The sequence below is a fragment of the Benincasa hispida genome, chromosome 4, assembly GCF_027475165.1.
Source record: "Benincasa hispida cultivar pf3 chromosome 4, pf3_genome.v1.1, whole genome shotgun sequence".
Lineage (NCBI taxonomy): Eukaryota > Viridiplantae > Streptophyta > Magnoliopsida > Cucurbitales > Cucurbitaceae > Benincasa > Benincasa hispida.
In genome coordinates, this window is record NC_143481.1 from 65,500,110 (window position 1) to 65,520,246 (window position 20,137).

Here is a 20,137-nt window from a genome sequence, read left to right on the forward strand (position 1 = left end):
TCAGATTGATATCCTTCTAGCTATTCAGAGATCATTTCAATTTTATTTAGGGACCGACTTGTGATGTAAGATAAAGAAACTAACTAAGAAAGCAATGAAAGTGATCAAATATGGAAGTTATCAACTAAGAGACGTTTTAGGGAATAGATTTCATCGAAGGTATTATTAAACACACATGCTTTGACACTTGAAGCAATTAACACAATTTCTAGATCTAGAAATCTTTTATCCGGATTGAATCTTTTGCAAAGAATCTTTTCTTGTGCCAATTAAATGATAACTAACATCGTGAAACCAAATTAAGAAGCATGACATTACGTTAGTTTATCAACAATCTCTACTGTTATCTGACTACTTTTTGTGTGTTCAAATGATAGTCTAGCATGCATGATCTAATTTAAAACAAACTCTCTCAAGAAAGATTTAGATCATAAAATCATTCAAATGCTAATCAAATATTCAAAAGCATTAAGAACGGTCATGCTAGAAAGCGTAAATATAAATTAGCATTCAAGAAGTAAAGTATCCAACAATTTAAAGCTGAGCATTCATCTATCCTTAGAACTATGAGAAATTTAACCTAACATAGCCTTTATAGACATAACCAAATAAAGAATGCAAAAAATAGAAAATAATCCAATAAACAAGAGGGAAAGAAGAAGTTATTCGACTTTCAAGCATGTCTCCAAGATGAATTTGGCCTTCGAACAATCTTTAATCTCTCCGACATCAAGAAAACTCCATACTCTGCTCTAAACCCTCTTTTTAGGCCTCAAACACTCCAAAATTCAATGTAGTGGTTGGCCAAAAACCCTAAGTTAAATAGGAGAAATTTTCTAAAAGTTGCAAAAAAAATTGAAAACTGTTGGGGCACCGCGGGGCTCTGGCCTATCTATCGTAACGTAGGGTTGCACTCTAAAAAAACAACTCTGGGGTCTAAAGTGCCAGAAGAGTGCAACTGTCCTGCTTTTAGTGACACGCAAAAGATGACTGATAACAAAAATCTACACATCTTTATGTTTTCTCCCTTCTTTTCTTCTATCTTTTCAACATATAGCTCTAGTGTGACTTCTTTAGCCATTTTTAGTCTCTTTTTGGCTCGTTTTAACATTAATTCTTCATCTCAAACATAAACCTTGAAATCACTAGCAAACACATCAAATCTAACAAAATTACACTAAGAAACTATTCTAAATCAAGGGTAAATAACACACATTTTGTTTGATTTTTCACCTTCATAGGCATGAGTTTACAACTCACTCAGGATTAAGATCAAGCCACTTATGGTCATCCTGGTGAAATGTTATTTTCTTCAAGTAACGATGTTATAAAGAAAAACCAATTATTTTACGATCCAGTCTGATATAAACTATTTATACATGATACCCTCACTCATATGTCTCCACATGAATGATATAGATTATATCGTTTTTAACTCTTATAACTTGTGTAACATTTACAAAGTAGGTCATATCCGTAGTGTCACAAGGATAAGGCACCCAACCTTATCCATATACTACATACCTTTTAGATTATTACTTGAACACGAACCACTTGTATGTCTACCACATACTGTTCAAGCTATATTAAATAACCTTGGATTTTAGTTTATTAGATTGAGTTAATGCAATCTAAATGTCGAATAAAATACTTCTTATAATATTAATTAAATAATATGTATTTACAAATAAAAAACTACGAGATCCATGAGATTTAGAATATTAAATCCAACAAAGCGAGTGGGGTGTATAGTACTTACGATATAAAATAAAGTACACAATCAATAAACTAAGGCATACTTTTTTACCATCTATTTTAGTACTTTTTTATAGTAAAGAGACACTTTTTGTGATATTTTGATCCTGAGATATCCTAAATTAGTTAAAATGAGCTTTGGAGGGTCTTAATGAGTTTAAAAGATGTTATTTTCTGATTTGGTGTTGATCTGGTGAATTTTGGTAGGTTTTTTTTTTTTTTTTTTAAAAAAAAAAAAAAATTTGGTGTAGACTTTCTAATTGATGCGCCCACACCATTAAACTTATGCACCCACATTAGAAAGCCCTAATTTTTTAGATTCACAGCTAGTCAATTATGGTTGCTATTTTCTCTGGATGTTATTCAACCCTTAAAATGATGGGTAAACGTCCATACCATGATTTTAAGCCATTCCTCAATCAATTTGGGCCTATATACAGGATAAGAAGCCTCCTCGTTCATAAAACAACTTTCCATCACTGAAATCATCACCATTTATCACAATTTTTGCCATATTTCAGCCCCTTGGGTTTCTTCTCAGTGTTTCAAGTCAGTAGCCTCAAGAATGAAAGTTACTTTGAGGTGTAGCAGCTCTAGGATATCTCTTTCCACGGAAGTGTGTGTGTTGAGGTATGATTTCACCCTGAAAAAGGGGGAATCATCCTAAAGAAAGACTTGAAGCTTGAGAATTTATTCCAAGTTATTTGAGTTGTAATTTTCCAGCATTTATTATTCATTTATTTCTTGTAATTTTCTCCTCTCCTTATTTACCCATTAAACATCATCTTGTAGCTATGATTTCTGACTTAATGAAATTCAGTTTTTTAATCATTAGTCATGAGCTAAATTCTCTAAGGGATTCAGTTATGTGAATACCCTAAAGTTTTATGGTTTGAGCAATGTTTATGTTTCATACCTCTTTGACTTATGTATTTTCTTTGTTAAGTTTATTTGAAAAATATTGTTAAGTTAAACTGATAATTTAATTTAGCAATCTAATGGAGTCTTAATGCTGAAAAGGTTAGAATATAAACTGTTGACAGAAAAGAATATGGGACCAAGAACCTTGACATAGGAAGGTCACGTCATCTTAGGAATAAGGGACAACGTAGGGTAAAGAAACCAATCTTAATCTAAGATTCAGCTACCCATGGGAACATTAAGTAGTAGTTGCTTAGAACTTCTAAAGGAACTTGACATAAGATCGAATGAATGTAGATTTCTGCCCATGCATATTTCACTGTCTTGTTGTGATGCGGCCACATCACTTTTGGCATAGAACTCGAAAGGTTGGCACATAACTGGATCCCTATTTAACACTCTTGTTTACTGCTTTTATCAACATTTAACCTTAAAATCACTTATTTACCGGTTACCCATTGGTTTGCATTGAAAAATTCTTTATTAGAAAAATTGAATTGCATAAATAGTCTCGTTAGATTCGACTCTTGGAATACTTCAAGATTTATTATTTCACCGATAATGTATACTTGCACTTAGACCATATTTATTTCCATTTTCATCACTCATACACATTTGGGCGATCAAGTCTTTGGTGTCGTTGTTGGATACTATTTCAAATTCAATTTTTTTAAGAAATTGTGATTAGATTGCGACTACATCATCTCTTTCTCTTAAAATCTAATATTGATTTTATTTTATTTTGTAGGTTGAGGTTAGTGCATATGCAAAAAAAAAAAATTATCATTTTTTAATTAGATATATTATTCAAAATGACCCACGAAAATTTCCCACATGTCATTACAACATTGACTGCACAATTTGCAAAATTGACCAACACATTTGAAAATCTATATGGGAGAAAAAAATACCTCCATTACTCCTAAATACAAACTTTCTGATACTTTTTTTTTTATTGCGAAGATCATTTGGTGGAAGGTGTTCATATTTGTCTATGTCTTCTATTTATTGTAAAGGAAAACATGTGTTTGACAATTGTCCTTATAATCCCGACTCGTTGTTTTATATAGGGCAAGAAGGTAGCCAGATCTTGTTGAATCCTTTTCCGAATGAGTATAAGCAAGGATTGGAGGAGTAGCCTAAGACTTGATAGGAACCCCAACTAGATGCTGATAGCTTTAAATCAATGCTTCAATTGCAACATAAACATGTCCAACATGAAGAGAAAGAGTCAAAAAGCATTGAAGAGCTTGTTAAGGAATATAAGGCAAACATGGGTATCAAGGTTGAAAGTTAAACAACATCTAAACAAAATTTGGAGACCTAGATGGAAGATTATGCAAATGAATTGAAAATTACTCTACAAGAAATCTTGTTCGACAATATATAAACTTTGAATGAAGAAGAAAAAGAACAAGGTGAAGCAATAACATTCAAAAGTGGATTAGAAAAGGAATCTATAGTACTTTTAGATGAAGCAAGAAGCACTCTAATACTAGAAAGCATTAAAGATCCAGAAAAGAGAGAAGAGATGTCAGAAAATTCACCAGAAAAAATAAATAAAGGGAAGGAGCAAGAAAATAAAGTCGTAGTGGGCCATGCGACTGCAGCTTCGTAATAAGCAACGTTCAATGTTCCATTGGCATTAAAATGCCTTGAGAGAAGAAAAAAATGTTCTACTATTGGATTAATTGGTACTTTTAATTATTATAGCTTGCAGGAAGCATTAAAAGACTCAGGAGAGGAGTAGAAGAGACAATCATGGAGGAGGACCATATGCAAGCACTTTTGGATTACGTGACGTTTTTCCAATGTCAAGTAAAGAATATACTTAACGCTTATAAAAGCGTCAAGTATTCGACTGTCAAGTATAGTGTGATAACTTGACTCTGAAAAAAATCAAGACAAATGTTTCTTGATACAATTTTCATGTCAAGAAAGATAATACACTTTACATTGGTCGTATGTCAAGTTTATTGATTCTTGACATTGATTATATATCATATGTGATAACTCTTAGATGTTTTTTATGTGTCAAATATGTCTTTTTTTTAAAATTAAATGTCCCAATTGATATTCTCATTTTCTGCCTTGTATTCCAGCAATACAATTACATCAACTAAATAAACATTATACATTCAAGATCTATCAACTCAATATATTCATTAAAAATTCCATATGTTCAACTATGACTGTTCGCACGAGGTTTCTGGAGAAACGTGTTTCGTGGAGTTGAACTTGAGTTGGTGTTGATGTTGGAGTTGATTTGATGTGATGTGGTTCGATCTCTAATATTTGATTCTCCGATTCTCTCTCAGTTGGGTGAATATGCTTGACTTGGAGAAGAAAAGTACCGAACGTCCTTGAAGTAGAAGTTTTGGAAGCTTGGAGTAGAAGTCTTGGAAGAGTATTTGTGTCTTCAAAGGTCATCTGCCTAATAGGAGTGCAACGTCAAGAGTCTTGAAAGCTTGAAGTAGAAGTCTTGGAAGAGTATTTGTTTCTTCAAAGGTCTTCTGCCTTATAGGAGTGCAGCTTTAGGAGTCTTGGAAGCTTGAAGTAGAAGTCTTGGAAGAGTATTTGTATCTTCAAAGGTCTTCTGCCTTATAGAAGTGCAGCTTTAGGAGTCTTGGAAGCTTGAAGTAGAAGTCTTGGAAGTAGAAGTTTGCTTTATAAGAGTGTAGCTTCAGTAGTCTTGGAAGCTTCAGGAGTCATCTGCTTGTTAGCGAATTCTCTCTGGGTCTTCTGAGTGTAGAAAATGCTGCCCTTACAAATGAAGAGAACTTCTTTATTTATAGAGTTCTCAGGTGGGCTTCTTGGCTTGGTTGGTCCATGGGCCTGACCCTTGGGCCCAATTATTTGGTTTTGGGCCTGATCTAGAATTTGGGTCCAATTCAACTTTTTTTGTAGTTTGGAATTTAAGCCCAAATAGTAATATCAAATTGGATCAATTTAATCTTATCTGATTCATCCATGTGACGTCATCAAAACTTGTCTTCAATTCAATTCGGGACATGTGTCAACTTCTAATTGGACCCAAAGTCAATGATTTAGAAATTTGTCATTAATTTAGCAAACGACGTGGTGACTTGTGATTGGTCCAAAATTTCTCATTCAACAGATGCCCCATTTTCGAGATTTATGCACGTATATGGGTGGATGAATCTCGAAAAAAAAAATTAATTTGAGATCAAAGTATGATTTTTTTTACTCTTTTAATTTGATGCATCATCATGATCAAAATATGAGAATTTAACTCAAAATTTTGATTTGAAATCTTGTTCGTTTGACACACTTTCGCTAAGTAAACTTTAATTTGAACTAAAGTAGGATTTATGTTCCACTTTAATTGCAAATTTAATTTAACTTAATTCGAATTCGGAATTGAATTTGGGGTGAAATTGAATCTTGATCAATTTTGGTTTGAGATAAAAATTTGGGATATACTTAATTTTACTTAGAACTACGTATAGAAACTAAGGTTGATTTAAATTTGAGATAAAATTTGGAATATAGCCAAATTTTGACTCGGCATTTTATTCATAACTCAATATCAAGGTTAACCATTCGAATATTGATAAAATTTGGGATATGGCCAAATTTTAATTTAGGACGGATTTGACATTTATCTCACCCGATTTGGCTGGCTTGAATTTAGAATAAAAATTTGGATTAGAGGCTTTAGACTGAGATTTGGAATAATAGTTGATTTTAATTACAATTTGAATGGAATATGAATTTGAACTTAAATGGAAGAGATTTTGGAGAGCCAACGTATTGGAAGACAACCTTACTAGCGAGATCAGGCCATTACCAGCGATACCAAGCCATTACTAGTGATACGAGGCCATTACCAGCGATACCTTACCAACTTCATGGTGATACCCTACCAACTTCACCAGGAACTTAATTTGAGAATCGAATTCGATTCGTTTAACAGCTGAAGAAGGAATGATACTCTGCTGCCGGAGACAAGAAGAAGAGGACGAAGAAGAGTGTAGAAACGTAGAAGATCTACATCTTCAAGGTGCTGAAGCAAGTTCATCCAGACATCGGTATTTCCAGCAAGGCCATGGGTATCATGAACAGCTTCATCAACGATATCTTCGAGAATTAGCCAAACACTGTTGTCTTTGAAGGCACCGAGGTGGTGACTAAGTTCACGAGTTCCTCTCCTTTCATAATCTTCTGTTTGCAATGCTTGCAATTAGCAGTGAAGTTTATGGGAGAGAGCGAGATTTTGAGCAAGAAAGTGGGAGAGAGCGAAAGTGGAGAGAGCGAGATTTTAGGAGAGAGTGACACTGGAGAGAGCAAGATTGTGGGAGAGAGCGACACTGAAGAGAGCGAGATCGTGGGAGAGAGCGAGATTGTGAGCGAGAAAGTGGGAGAGAGCGAGATTTTGGGAGAGCATTTCGAGCGAGATTCTCCCTTATTATTATTATTATTATTTTATTAATAATTTTTTTTAATCTCAGGCAGCCGTCTGCTTTGTGGCTAGCGATACCAGCCTTAGCGAGATTACCTTCTCCATATTGTTGGCTTATGCCAGATTCTCTCAAGTCTTAAGCTCAAAACTCCTCGCCGTTGAATTTGGGGATTCAAAACTCCACCGTGACCCTTAATTCTGGTAGCCTCCAATCGAGCATGGTCTTTTTTGTTGACTTTTAACTAATTTTAGCAAGAATCAGAGTTCCACAACAAAATAAACAGTATTCAGTTCGAGTAACCCGTGATTTTATTAGATTTTAACTGATTAGTAGAAAAAAATCCCATCGAACTTAGCTATATAAATACTGGCAGGACACATGCTCTTCTTCATCTTGTAGTGTGATCTCCTTCGTTCTTACGACCTTTGCAATTTGAATTGTGATTCTCTTTCGATCTTACGTTCTTTACATCCTTTGTCAATCAGACTCGGATTGCAAATCAGCCTTGAATAGTAGGAAGAAGGGAGAAAGAAGGAAAGATGGGGAATTAGGGCTTCCCTTCCTTTTTTTTTGTTTTCATATATATTCTTCTTTTTTTGTTTTTTTTTTTTGCTCTCTTTTTTTTTATTAATTATTTTTTTTACTAACTTGCCCTTTCTTGTTCTTTGCAGGAGTTGAAGCATAACTCAAGAGTTTCTTCTTTTTTTTTTAAATCTTGCCGACTGTCAGTAATCAGGGTGGGTTTTTTTTCATGTCCATGTGTCCGTCTCCTTGGTGTGCATGTTCTTCCTCGTATTTGTGCATCTTGATCGTCATGGGAGGGGCCCTGCAAAGACTTACAACTCTCCCATTCGATCACCCTAGGGAGGATCCTCGAAAGGTTTGCCTCGTAGCACCGTTCCTGTATCTTGATCGTCATGGGAGGGGCCCCACAAAGGCTTACAACTCTCCCATTCGATCACCCTAGGGAGGATCCTCGAAAGGTTCACCTTGTAGCACCATTCCTGCATCCTGATCGTCATGGGAGGGGCCCCGCAAAGGCTTACAACTCTCCCATTCGATCACCCTAGGGAGGATCCTTGAAAGGTTTTCTTCGTAGTATCATTCTTGCATTCTGATCGTCATGGGAGGGGCCTTGCAAAAGCATACAACTCTCCCATTCGGTTACCCTAGGGCGGATTCTCGAAAGGTCTGTCTTATGCGCCGCTCGTGCATCCCAGTCATTATGCGAAGGCTCCTGCAAAGGCTTAAAATTCGCTCGTTCAATCTCAGAAAGGGGGCTACTACGGATTCTCTGGGCCATTTTTGTTAGCAAGTCGTCATGAAGGATAGGGATTTTATCTCTCCTTTGTATTTTTTATTTACTTCTTTTTTTAAAAAAAAAAAAAAGTTGAAACCTATTCCCCCTTGTGATATTTATTTATATATATTTTTTCTTTTGCAGAACAATGGTTCACTACACCGAGTATATTTCATCCAATGAGAAGCATCTCATGATTCTTAAAGACCGGAGTCAGCCCATGAAGGAGGGGCTTAGCCTTTTTGTAGGAAATCATTAGCCGGTCCTTTCGTTGATCATTGGCCCAGTTTAGACGACAACATGATCCTTCCCAAATTATCGATGGAAGTGCTTTTGACCCAAAGAGAACGCACATGGATCCTGCGGTCTTCTATTCATGAGGAGACCCTGAATCCCGATCGAGTGTTGACTCTTGAACATCACATAGTTGAGGGTCAGGTCTGCTGGACCGTCGTGTCGAAAGTCCCTGGAGAATTTGGCTTCGTTGACTATTACTGGGAATGGCTTGAGGTTGCAGTAGGTCGAAAAGAGCGATTCCTCCATGACGCCAGTTTACTTTGGCATAGTGACGACCTCCTTATACACGTATGATCGCAATGGCGACATAGTCCGAGTTTGAAGCCTGGTGCCCTTCAACCAACACTCTCCATACCGCGGCAGGTGAAGTGTCGATTTCTTTGTGGGACCTCTGGTTGCTCAGAGGTTTACCGGTTAGAGGAAACTTTTACGAGGAAGTGGTTCCTTCCCTCAAAGAGCTAACCGGTCACCGTGACAAGGAAAGGTACTTGCCAAAGATATGTGAACACCTCTTTCAGGCGTATTTTTCGATAGTGTGTTCCCAGAGAGAAAGCTGCGCAACTCCCTCGAAACATGACTTCTTAGTATCTATCAGCTCCTGGATCTCTATTTGGTTCCTAGGGGCTCGCAAATATGACAAGCCCATCACACGGAAGTAGAAGAAATCCTCTTGGTCTCGTTCCACACAAAATCCTAACGGCTCGCAGATTGCATTCCGAGATTGGTCGAGCAAGGAGAGCATGTTATTTGCGTTGTTAGAGGTCGAAAATGAGTTGAAAGACAAAACTTATCTGGCTGCTTTTCTGTCCTACTGGTTATGCCTTTTTGTATTTCCCCAGAAAGGCGGTTACCTCTGTCCCGGGGTTTTCAGGATAGCTAGTTTGATGGCTCACAGGACTATTTATAGTCTCGCCGTTCCAGTCTTGGCCAACATCTATCACGGCCTGGGGCTAATAGCAGAGTCTTCGAACCCGATCAGGCGCATGGACTTTCATTTTCCCATGCATTATGTCCATGGTTGGCTAGCCCATTACTTCAACGCACATTACCCCATTCCTGTTGTTGTTCGAGGCCCCAAAATGGTCTGCTTTTCTGGCGAAGGTGGCTCGATTTACTTCGATGAGTATGGGGCACCAGAATTTATCCATGGTGGTGCCAATATTCAGTGGCATGCGAGCATTCTGAATAGGAGCAGGCATGAACGCTTAATTGACGATAGAGGCCTGTCTTTTCTGAAGTCCAGTTATCTTCTCAGCGTGGGAACGTCCAAACTATAGAGTCGTATAGTCCTTTTCATTTCGGCCGACAGTTTGGCTTCCATCAGGACATTCCGAATGATATGGGGGGAATACCTCCCGCTCCTATGCCGAAGAACATTTTACATTATTGAAAATTATGCAGGATTCGCAAGCCCTCGTCTCAGGTATTCTTGCCGGCCCGTACGTTGGATCCACACACTCATGTTACCCCATGGTTCAAGAATTGGTGGTTAACAAAGCACGGGGACTATTTCGAAGTGAATCGTCATTTGTTAGTGACTAGTGCTATTCCTCCCCCAACGCCGTCAAGGTTACCCAAAGGTAGAGGGATCAACCATGGGAGGAAGCAGCTTCGCCTGACTGAGGAGGGGGCACGATTGTACAAGAAGACGTTCCCAAACCAGTTGAGGAGGACAGTCATAGTAGTACCGGAGACCGTTGTTGGAACCGACCCTCTAAAAAACGCAGGCCCTCGGATGCCAATTTTCTTGAGAGGGTTCAGAATGATCTAATGGCTTCTGACGCTCTCCATCTACTGGTATAGTATTTTTTTTTAATTTATATATATATATATATATATATATATATATATATATTTTTTTTTTTAAAACTGTACGGCTTACATTTAGTCTTTGCCTCTACAGTCACCCCTTAACCTTTCTCTTCAAGGATTTGAAGCCTCACGAAGTGAAGAATCTTTGGTGGGCCCTTTTGCCGTTGACTTAGTTGTTGAGGGTGTTGGTATCTCTGAAGTGTTGTCGGTTGATCCTGTACCTGGGTCTTGTCCAGTGCGTGCTATCCCCAATGACATCCCTTGCGTCAAGGAGGCGGTGGTCATCAAGGATATCGAGGCTTCAGATTTCGTAGCTAAGGAAAAGGTTCTCCAACCCGGAGAGGCGTCGAAGGTTTTGACAAGTCCAAGTGGCAGTGGGTTCTCAATGCAAGTAGATAGGGCATCGCTCCCGGTTGTCCCCGAGATTTCTGAATTATGTGTTGCCACCGTAGTTTTCGACGTTCGACGCCACGTAGCCTCGGTCATGTGGGAGACCATGCACAAAAAGATCATGCGTACTCCTTTCGAGAAGGTTCTTAGTCTGGAGAAAGAGACACATGAGATATTCCAAACCATTTCCAACATTTGCGGAACCAAACTCCCTCCTCCCAGAAAACGTGTTGATGAGTACTTTCGAAGCGTGGAGAAGTACAATCAGTTCCAGTTATCCTATTCCTCTCAATTAACTCAAACAAGTAAGAAGGAACGTCTGAGGGAGGCTAAGTCTGATCTGGAGAAGATAGGAACGTCTGAGGGAGGCTAAGTCTGATCTGGAGAAGATACTGTACGATGAAAGTGGTGCTTTTGCTAAACGACAGGCACTACTGGAATGTGACTCCCAGGCCTTACAAGAAGAAGAGACGCTACTAGCCAGATTGGAGGCCATCAGGGCCGAGCGGGTTGAAATATTGTGACTGATTTCTAAGAGTGAAGGCCTTTTGACTCGGCATAAACTTGAGGCCTTGGAGATGCAGGGGGCGATAAACAAAATCGAGACCACCCCAATCCTTTCTGACAAGGATGTCAAAGCTTTGGATGTCTTACGCCATGTGTTGGAAGCGATGCAGTGAGAGCTGGGGAACTACCACTGGATACCTTGACTTGATGTTGCTCGTTCTATTGGATTAGGCGCACTCTTAGTCATAGCTACTAGGTTCGACTATTGTCATTCTGATACAACTTGAATGGAAGTATTATTTTTTTTCCTTCATTTTTCAATGATGTTCTCTAGCGTCTTGCAGCCTCCTTTAAATTTATGTTTCTCTATGTATTCATTTTATTATTTTTTTTTTATCACGTGACTGAATTTAAATCTCTTTAAGCTGCCTACGTACCCTGTATAATGACAGGGATCAAGTCGTAACGTAGTTCATAGACAATTTTTTTTTTTTTATGCGTAAAACTTTTTGAGAAACTTGTCATTGATTGGGCCAATCCTTAGCCTATCCTTATTGATTATCTTTTACGCGCCGTTCGTGTAGACCTCCTTGATGATGTACGGTCCATCCCATTTAGGTGTGAACTTATTCCCCGTATATCTCGTTGTGATAATGGGTCTTCTTACGGCGAGCACTAGATCACCTACTTGAAAGGACCAAGGCTTTACAGGTTTATCGAAAGCCTTAGACATTCGTGCCTGGTAACATTCCAGCGTTTGCTGAGCTTCTAACAGTTTTTCATCCAAGGCTTCCAACCCTTGGATCCGCAATTTGGCGTTGTCTTCCGTTGTCAGCTCTTCTTGCACTGCCATTCTCAGCGATCGTATTTCTCTTTCCAAAGGAAGGACAACTTCTACCCCATAAATGAGAGAGTACGAGGTGACTCCTGTAGGGGTACGGTGAGTGGTGCGATAAGCCCATAATGCTTCACTGATCTTCTCCTGCCAATCTCTCTTCGACTTGGAGACAATTTTCTTCAGCAGGTTGCACAATGTCTTGTAAAATACCTCAGCCAACCCATTTGCGGCGGCGTTATATATGGATGACTTGTACTGCTTGAATTTGAATTTTTCACACAACCTATCCATCAAACTATTGGAGAATTGTCTTCCGTTATCTATTACGATCCGATGGGGAATACCGTACCGATAAATGATATGAGTGCGGATAAAATCCACCACGTTTTCTTTCTTAGCTTCCTTTAGCGCGACAGCCTCAGCCCATCTTGAGAAGTAGTTAGTGGCTGCAAGGATGTAGGAGTGCCCTGCTGTCGACTTAGGTGTTATAGGGCCGACCAGATTGAGCTCCCATGCTTCAAAAGGCCACGAGGCTATGGTCGGATGTAGAGGCTTGGGTGGTTGGTGAATGAAATTCGAATGATATTGACAAGCTTCACATTTCTTCGCATAATCCATTGAGTCCTGGATCATTCCCGGCCAATAAGAACCCATTCTTTTCAGCTGGAATTGTAGCTTTGGTTCTGCTTGATGCACGCCGCATATGCCCGAGTGTACCTCCTCCAGAGCCTTCGCTGACTCTTCTTTACTGAGGCATCGAAGGAAAAGTCCCTCAAGGGATCGACGGTATAAGAATCCTTTGTAGTAAATGAAATGCGCAGCCCTCCTGCGAACCTCGATTTTATGGCGGAAGTCATCCGGGAGCCTTCCGTGCTCAAGGAAATCTATGATGGGCTGCCACCAGTCTTCCTCATCGGTTAGGTAAATTGATAGCACATTCGTTTTCCTATATGCAGTCCCAATCGGAGGTGCAACCCATCTCCGCCAAAGCGATATATTAAGGGGCACATTATCCAGGTTCGTTAAAGGTGTCTAGGTTTTCCAAGGCATCTGCTTTCTTATTCTCCATCCTCGGGACATGTTCCAATGCCACGCTTTCGAACTTCTCCATCAACTGGCGAGCGTAGGTGAAGTAGGGTTTCAAGTCATCATGCTTCACCTCGCACTGGCATAAGAGTTGATTGATTATCAATTTTGAGTCACCGAAGATTTCTATACAAGCTACTTCAATTTCTAAGGCCATTTGGAGGCCAATTATCAAAGCTTGGTATTCGGCAACGTTGTTTGAACATGACTTGGCAAGTGCGAAGCTATAAGGCAACATGTGCTTTTCTGGCGAAATAAGGACGTTACCTGCCCCTGCGCCACTTTTTCGTGCCGCACCGTCAAAGAACATGACCCATGGTCCTGAGGTCTCTGTGAAGAGAACTTCGTCATTAGGCAGGTCTTCACTTAACTCCCAATCCGATAGAACTGGGTGATCTGCCAGGAAATTGGCCAATGCCTGCCCTTTAACCGCCCTTTGTAGTACATAAACAATGTCGTACTGTTGAAGCATGATTGCCCATTTGGCTAAACGTCCCAAGAGGACCGGCCTAGACAGGACGTACTTGATGAGGTCGGCCTTCGCAATTAAGTGGACTGTGAAGGCCTGCATGTAGTGCCTCAACTTATCTATGGTGAAGAAGAGTGCAAGACATGTCTTCTTTATAGAGGAATAATTGATCTCGGCTCCATTCAGGGTTCTACTCAAGTAATAGAGAGCGCGTTCTTTTCCCTTTTGTCTTTCTTGTGCCAACATTGCCCCCAGTGACCTCTCTTGCGCTGTGATGTATAGTATCAACGGCTTGCCTGCTACCGGGGCTCCCAAGACAAGATGGCTGATCAGATATCTCTTTATGTTATCAAAAGCACTCTGACAGGCCTCGTCCCATTCGAATTTCTCTCCCTTTCTCATCAGACTTTGAAAGGGTTGACACCGCCCTACCAGGTTAGAAATAAATCTCTGGATGTAGGCCGGACGTCCCTGCAGACTTCTCAGCTCATGTAGATTTCTTGGTCTTGGCATCTTCTGGACGGCATCAATCTTAGATTGGTCTATCTCTATTCCTCGATGTCTCACAACGAAACCCAGAAATTTTCCTGAAGTTACGCCAAATGCGCATTTGAGAGGGTTTATCCTTAACTGTTACTTTCGCAGGTGATCGAACACGGTCCTTAGATCCTTTAAATGGTCATGTCGTCGCTTGGTTTTGACCACAAGGTCATCCATATAACACTCCACATGTTTGTGCAACATATTGTCAAACACTTTCTGCATGGCGCGTTGATAAGTGGCACCGACGTTCTTCAACCCAAAGGGCATTACCTTGTAACAGTATATCCCTTTTGGGGTTCGAAATGCCGTCATTTCTTAGTCTTCGAGGGCCATCCGTATCTGGTTATATCCGGAAGATTCGTCCATGAAGGATAGGGCCTCATGTCCTATTGTCGCATCGACCATGATTTCTATGATGGTCAATGGGAAATCGTCTTTAGGATATGTGGTATTTAGGTCGCGAAAGCCTATGCAAACACGAAGCTGTCCATTCTTTTTTCTAATTGGAACAATGTTGGCTATCCACGTTGGATATTTAAATTCACGAATGAACCCGGCCTCAATCAGTTTATTGACCTTAACCTCAATCTGGGGGATAAGTTCTGGTCGAAAGCGTCGTTGAGCCTGCTTAATGGGTCGACACCCCTGTTTGATCGTGAGATGGTGGACTGCTACTTTTGGATCTAGTCCCGGCATCTCTTTGTATGACCAGGCGAAAACATCCCTGTATTCGGTGAGCAAACTCATGTATTCGTTCTCCTCCTCTTCCAAGAGAGACGCGCTGATGAAAGTCGGACGCGACTCTTCTACAATGCCTAGATTCACTTCTTTTAACTCGTCCACCATGGATTGACCACTGTCCTCTAGTCCTTGCGGAGCGTTCTCCACTTCCTCTTCGGTCATACCTTCTTTGGGTCTTTTGGTGACGGTGATGTGGTGGCACGAAGTTTCGACTTCCTCCCGCTCTAGATTTCCGTTCTGAGGGTTGGTGAAAACGATGTCGCTTCTCTTTACTTTGAGCATACCCTCGCTTATGTTTGTGGTAACGAAGGTCTTTCTCTTCATGCGTGAGGGGATGATACTACGGATTTCTCCATCACTTTTTGCCTCTTCTGATGGTTTCTGATCTGATAACGCTTCAGCGTTTTTAAGGTCGATTCGTCGCCAGATGGACACTATATGTAGTCGTTTCGAGGATGTTAGTGCAGACTCTTCCTTTTCCCTGTGTCTTACTAGGGACATATTGATCGAGGAGACATTCAGCTCTTTCGTGCTTCAAGCGATCGAAAATGGGAGTGCAGGGTTTTCTTTCACGTTCCTTTGGAACTGCGCCTAGTCTTTCAAGGGCAAACAATTGTACCACCACCGGCGATTGACAGATGATCTCCTCATTTTCTTCATTTGGCAGAGTTAACCTTCGAAAGACTGAACGTCGAGTATCTCTGGGGATAGTATGTAGGCTTCCCCTTTCTGCTTCTGTTATGCTTAATCTTTCGAAGACTAGGGCTCATGCGGCAGGTGGTCTGATACGGTCGAAGGCTGAGGCTCTTTTATCCTTGCGCTCATTTTCTCTTGTATCATCAACTTCTTCCGCAGTGATATGATTGTTGTTGGCCACTTTCCCCTTCGCTTTTCTAATTATGTGGACTGGTTCTAACGGCTCATATCCGAGACCCGCCCTCAACGTGGATATAGCGTGTCCCTCTTGCAAGAGCTTCTTTTGGGTTGGCAAGAGTCGAGGTTGCTTGTAAATCTTCAAACTTTTGAACTCAATGTGACTTGTGAAATCGTAGCCCGCCTTCGCCAACAGCTTGTAAGCTTTGGGATCGAATCCGTCTTCCGTTTGCTTCTCGGGCAGCTTCCGTTTACTTCTGCCGCCGATTTATGGACTTCCTGCCTCGTTATCGAGGTGAGGAGTGTGACGAAACTCTCCTTTAGAATTTCTCTGTCGCCGACCTGCAAACCCTTTGAGCATTCCGGAAAAGGCAACTCACCCTTGTTTCATCTCGATATAGGGACATAGCGCAGAATCGGAGGTTTTGAGGCTTTCCCGCCCCTCACCACAGGGGTTTCTCTTACGCCAAGGGACATTCTATCCTCTTTTGGGCTGGAGGCTCGCACCTTGCTCGTGTCTACTGGCGACTTCGATCGGGATCCATCCATTTTCTTCGTCGGCAAATTCCTCACTGGCATAGTCTCACCGAAATTCTCGCTCTTTAAGTAAAACTTTGCATCTGCAAAGTGAGACTCGACTTCAGAAAAAAGATTAGAATCTGCTTCGACCTTCTTAATCCCATCCTGGTAAAACTTGAAACACTGATGCAGTGTCGACGTAATCACACCATTCCCATGAATCCAGGGGCATCCCAATAGCAGTTTGTAGGTGGTTTTTGAGTCTATCACATGAAACAGCGCGTCAGCCTTTAGATCGCCAATGAGGATCTCTAAGCGTATCATGCCTATCGCCCTTTGGCTGCCTTGATTGAAACCTTGAATTACTAATTTGCTGTTTGATAGTTCTTCCATGAGTATGCCCAACTATTTCATAGTCATCTTAGGAATTATATTAACGACGGATCCGTTGTCAATGAGGATTCAACCCATTCTCTGTTCTCGAATGTATCCAGAGACGTACAGAGGTCTATTATGAAATTTGGATCCCAACAGCAGATCTTCGTCTGAGAAGCCTATGGATGTGCAATACGAGGCATAAGCATGTGCTATGGGGGTCGGTGCGCCAGAGGTGTTGGATTCTAACATTGCTTCAATTAGGGTCGTTTTAGCCTCTCGCGGAAGTGAAGCAGGTCGTCTATGTTAGATAGTGATGAACCCTTTGGTTCTCCCATCGACCGTAATGGGCTTGGAATAGTATCTTCCTCCTCCCTGATACTGACAGCACAACATGCGACAATCTCTGGTATATCCTTTAAACCCCAATTGCAGAAGTTCTTCGGGAAGAAATCTGCTAAGGTTATCTATCGTCTAGGATGAGAAACATCCTCATCTTCCCTGTCGACAGACTTGGGCCTTTGAGCCTTTTTTCTACCCTTCCTTTTTTGTGTCTTGCTCTCTCTCTTGTAGCTTCTATGAGAGCGTAGCTCTTTTTGGATAGAGTTCAATCTTCCCTTCTTACGGCGTGCCACAAGAATCCAGCCTTTGTTATCGTCATCGTCAGCGTGCTCTCCTCTTTTTGAGGATCTGTAGCTTGGACCTCCTGCTGAAACCGCACTTCCTTTCTTCATAAGATATGGTTGGTGGCGCCACGCTCGGAGTTACTGTCACTGCAGCGTGATTCGTTTGGACCACCTCGTCTAGATCCAATTCTATTTTCCTTTCACGAGCCAATTTGAGGATCAATTCTTCCAGTACGAAATATTTTTTGACTGGGTGACTGATGACCCTGTGATACTTGTAGTAATTGGGGTCATCCACCTTGCCGGCCTATTCCGGTTGCCTACATTCTGGCAGTTGGATAAGGTGGTTCTCCAGTAATTGTTCAAGCATGTCCGCTACGACAGAGTTAGGGAATGGATAAACCTTCGTCTGTCTTTTTTTCAGGGTTGGGTGATGTCTCTCGCCTTCTTGGTCTTTCTTCTTTATCTTCTTTTCTTTCCGTTTTGAGGAGAACTTCAATGGGGTTGTATTAATGACCATTGATTCCTTCGTGACACCTTTCACAGTTTTCTCGGCGCCCTTCACAATTTTCTCGGCACCCTTCACCTTCTTCTTGTCTTTCCTCAGTTCGTGGTTCATAAAGTCCCTCGTTCCTCTATTGGCAATACTTAGCTCCATGTCGTGAGCGCGGGTCACTAATTCTTCAAAGGTACGGGGCTTAATCCTTTGTAAGATATAGAGGAGTTCCCAGTGCATACCCTGCATGCACATTTCCACAGCAGACAACTCAGTGAGTCGATCTTTACAATCCAGACTCAGAGCTCTCCATCGATTGATGTACTCGACGACTGGTTCCCCTTTCCGTTGTTTGGAGTTTGTCAGCTCCATCATGCTGACGGTGTGTCTGGTGCTGTAGAAGCGATTCAAGAATTCTCTTTCAAGTTGCTCCCAGCTGTCAATCACCTCAGGATCTAAGTCTGTGTACCAGTCAAAAGCGTTCCCTTTGAGGGCTCTGACGAACTGTTTGACCAATAGATCTCCTCTTGTTCCCGCATTTTCGCATGTTTCTACGAAGTGGGCGATGTGTTGCTTTGGGTTGCCCTTTCCGTCGAATTGTTGGAACTTTGGGGGCTGATATCCAGTAGGCATTCTTAGGTTGTCGATCCTCTGAGTGTATGGCTTGGAATACATGAAGGAGTTTGGTTCGGCCCTCCATATTGAGCTCTCATGAAGGTCAAGATCATGTCTTGTAGTTGTTGGACCGACAAAGAGGCCACCGAGGCTGATTGTTGCGATTGGCTTTCTTGTAGCACGGTCTTCCCCTTGTCAATTGCTTTCATCGTGGGTGCTAGGCTTGATTTAGCAGCCTCTTAAGACTGCATTTGTTCCTTCAGGGCAGCGATCTCGTGGTCTCGCTCCTCGACGCTTCAGGAAGTTAATCTTCCTTTCCATTTCAGCCATGGCCACTTCCGCCGTCACATCCGCCATCATGACAGAAATCACATTTGGCGGTGAATCTCTTTCCGATTCGTCGGGTGCGAATGTAGAGTTGTCGAACAAGGGGTTTTCCTTGATGACAACCCCACTTTGTGGGGATTCCATCATTTGGTTCAAGATGTCGTGGGCGATGGGGGAGCTCTGCTCTTGCTCCTGCGTAATTTCTTTTGAGCAACCGTGGGTGACCGGTCCCTTGTATGAGCCATTTGCGGAGGAAGCTTTGGATGCCATCTTCTTAGGAGATTTGGATGCCACCTTCTTAGGCGTCATTTGGCTTGTTTGAATGCTGGGAAAGAGATGAGAGGTAGAGAGGTCCTATTGGGCATGCCAATTTATTCGCACGAGGTTTCCGGAGAAATGTGTTTCGTGGAGTTGAACTTGAGTTGGTGTTGATGTTGGAGTTGATTTAATGCGATGTGGCTCGATCTCTAATATTTGATCCTCTGATTCTCTCTCAGTTGGGTGAATATGCTTGACTTGGAGAAGAAAAGGACCGAACGTCCTTGAAGTAGAAGTTTTGGAAGCTTGGAGTAGAAGTCTTGGAAGAGTATTTATGTCTTCAAAAATCTTCTGCCTTATAGGAGTGCAACTTCAGGAGTCTTGGAAGCTTGAAGTAGACGTCTTGGAAGAATATTTGTGTCTTCAAAGGTCTTCTGCCTTATAGGAGTGCAGCTTCAAGAGTCTTTGAAGCTTGAAGTAGAAGTCTTGGAAGAGTATTTGTGTCTTCAAAGGTCTTCTGCCTTGTAGGAGTGCAGCTTTAGAAGTCTAGGAAGCTTGAAGTAGAAGTCTTGGAAGAGTGAGTGTAGCTTGAGGAGTCTTGGAAGCTTCATGAGTCTTCAGGAGTCCTCTGCTTATTAGCGAATTCTCTCTGGGTCTTCTGAGTGTAGAAAATGCTGCCCTTACAAATGAAGAGAACTTCTTTATTTATAGAGTTCTCAGGTGGGCTTTGTGGGCTTGGTTGGTCCATGGGCCTGACCCTTGGGTCCAATTAGTTGGTTTTGGGCCTGATCTGAAATTTGGGTCTAATTCAACTTTTTTTGTAGTTTGAACTTTAAGCCCAAATAGTAATATCAAATTTGATCAATTTAATTTGTCGCGTGAAGCCATCGAAACTTGTCTTCAATTCAATCCAGGACATGTGTCAACTTCTAATTGGACCCAAAGTCAATGATTTAGAAATTCAT

At 41.2% G+C, this 20,137-nt stretch overlaps 1 pseudogene; it reads right to left on the reverse strand.

Moving 5' to 3' along the window:
- Positions 1–13,122: 13,122 nt before the first annotated feature.
- LOC150036895 (uncharacterized) lies at positions 13,123–17,226 on the reverse strand (annotated as a pseudogene).
- Positions 17,227–20,137: the final 2,911 nt, after the last annotated feature.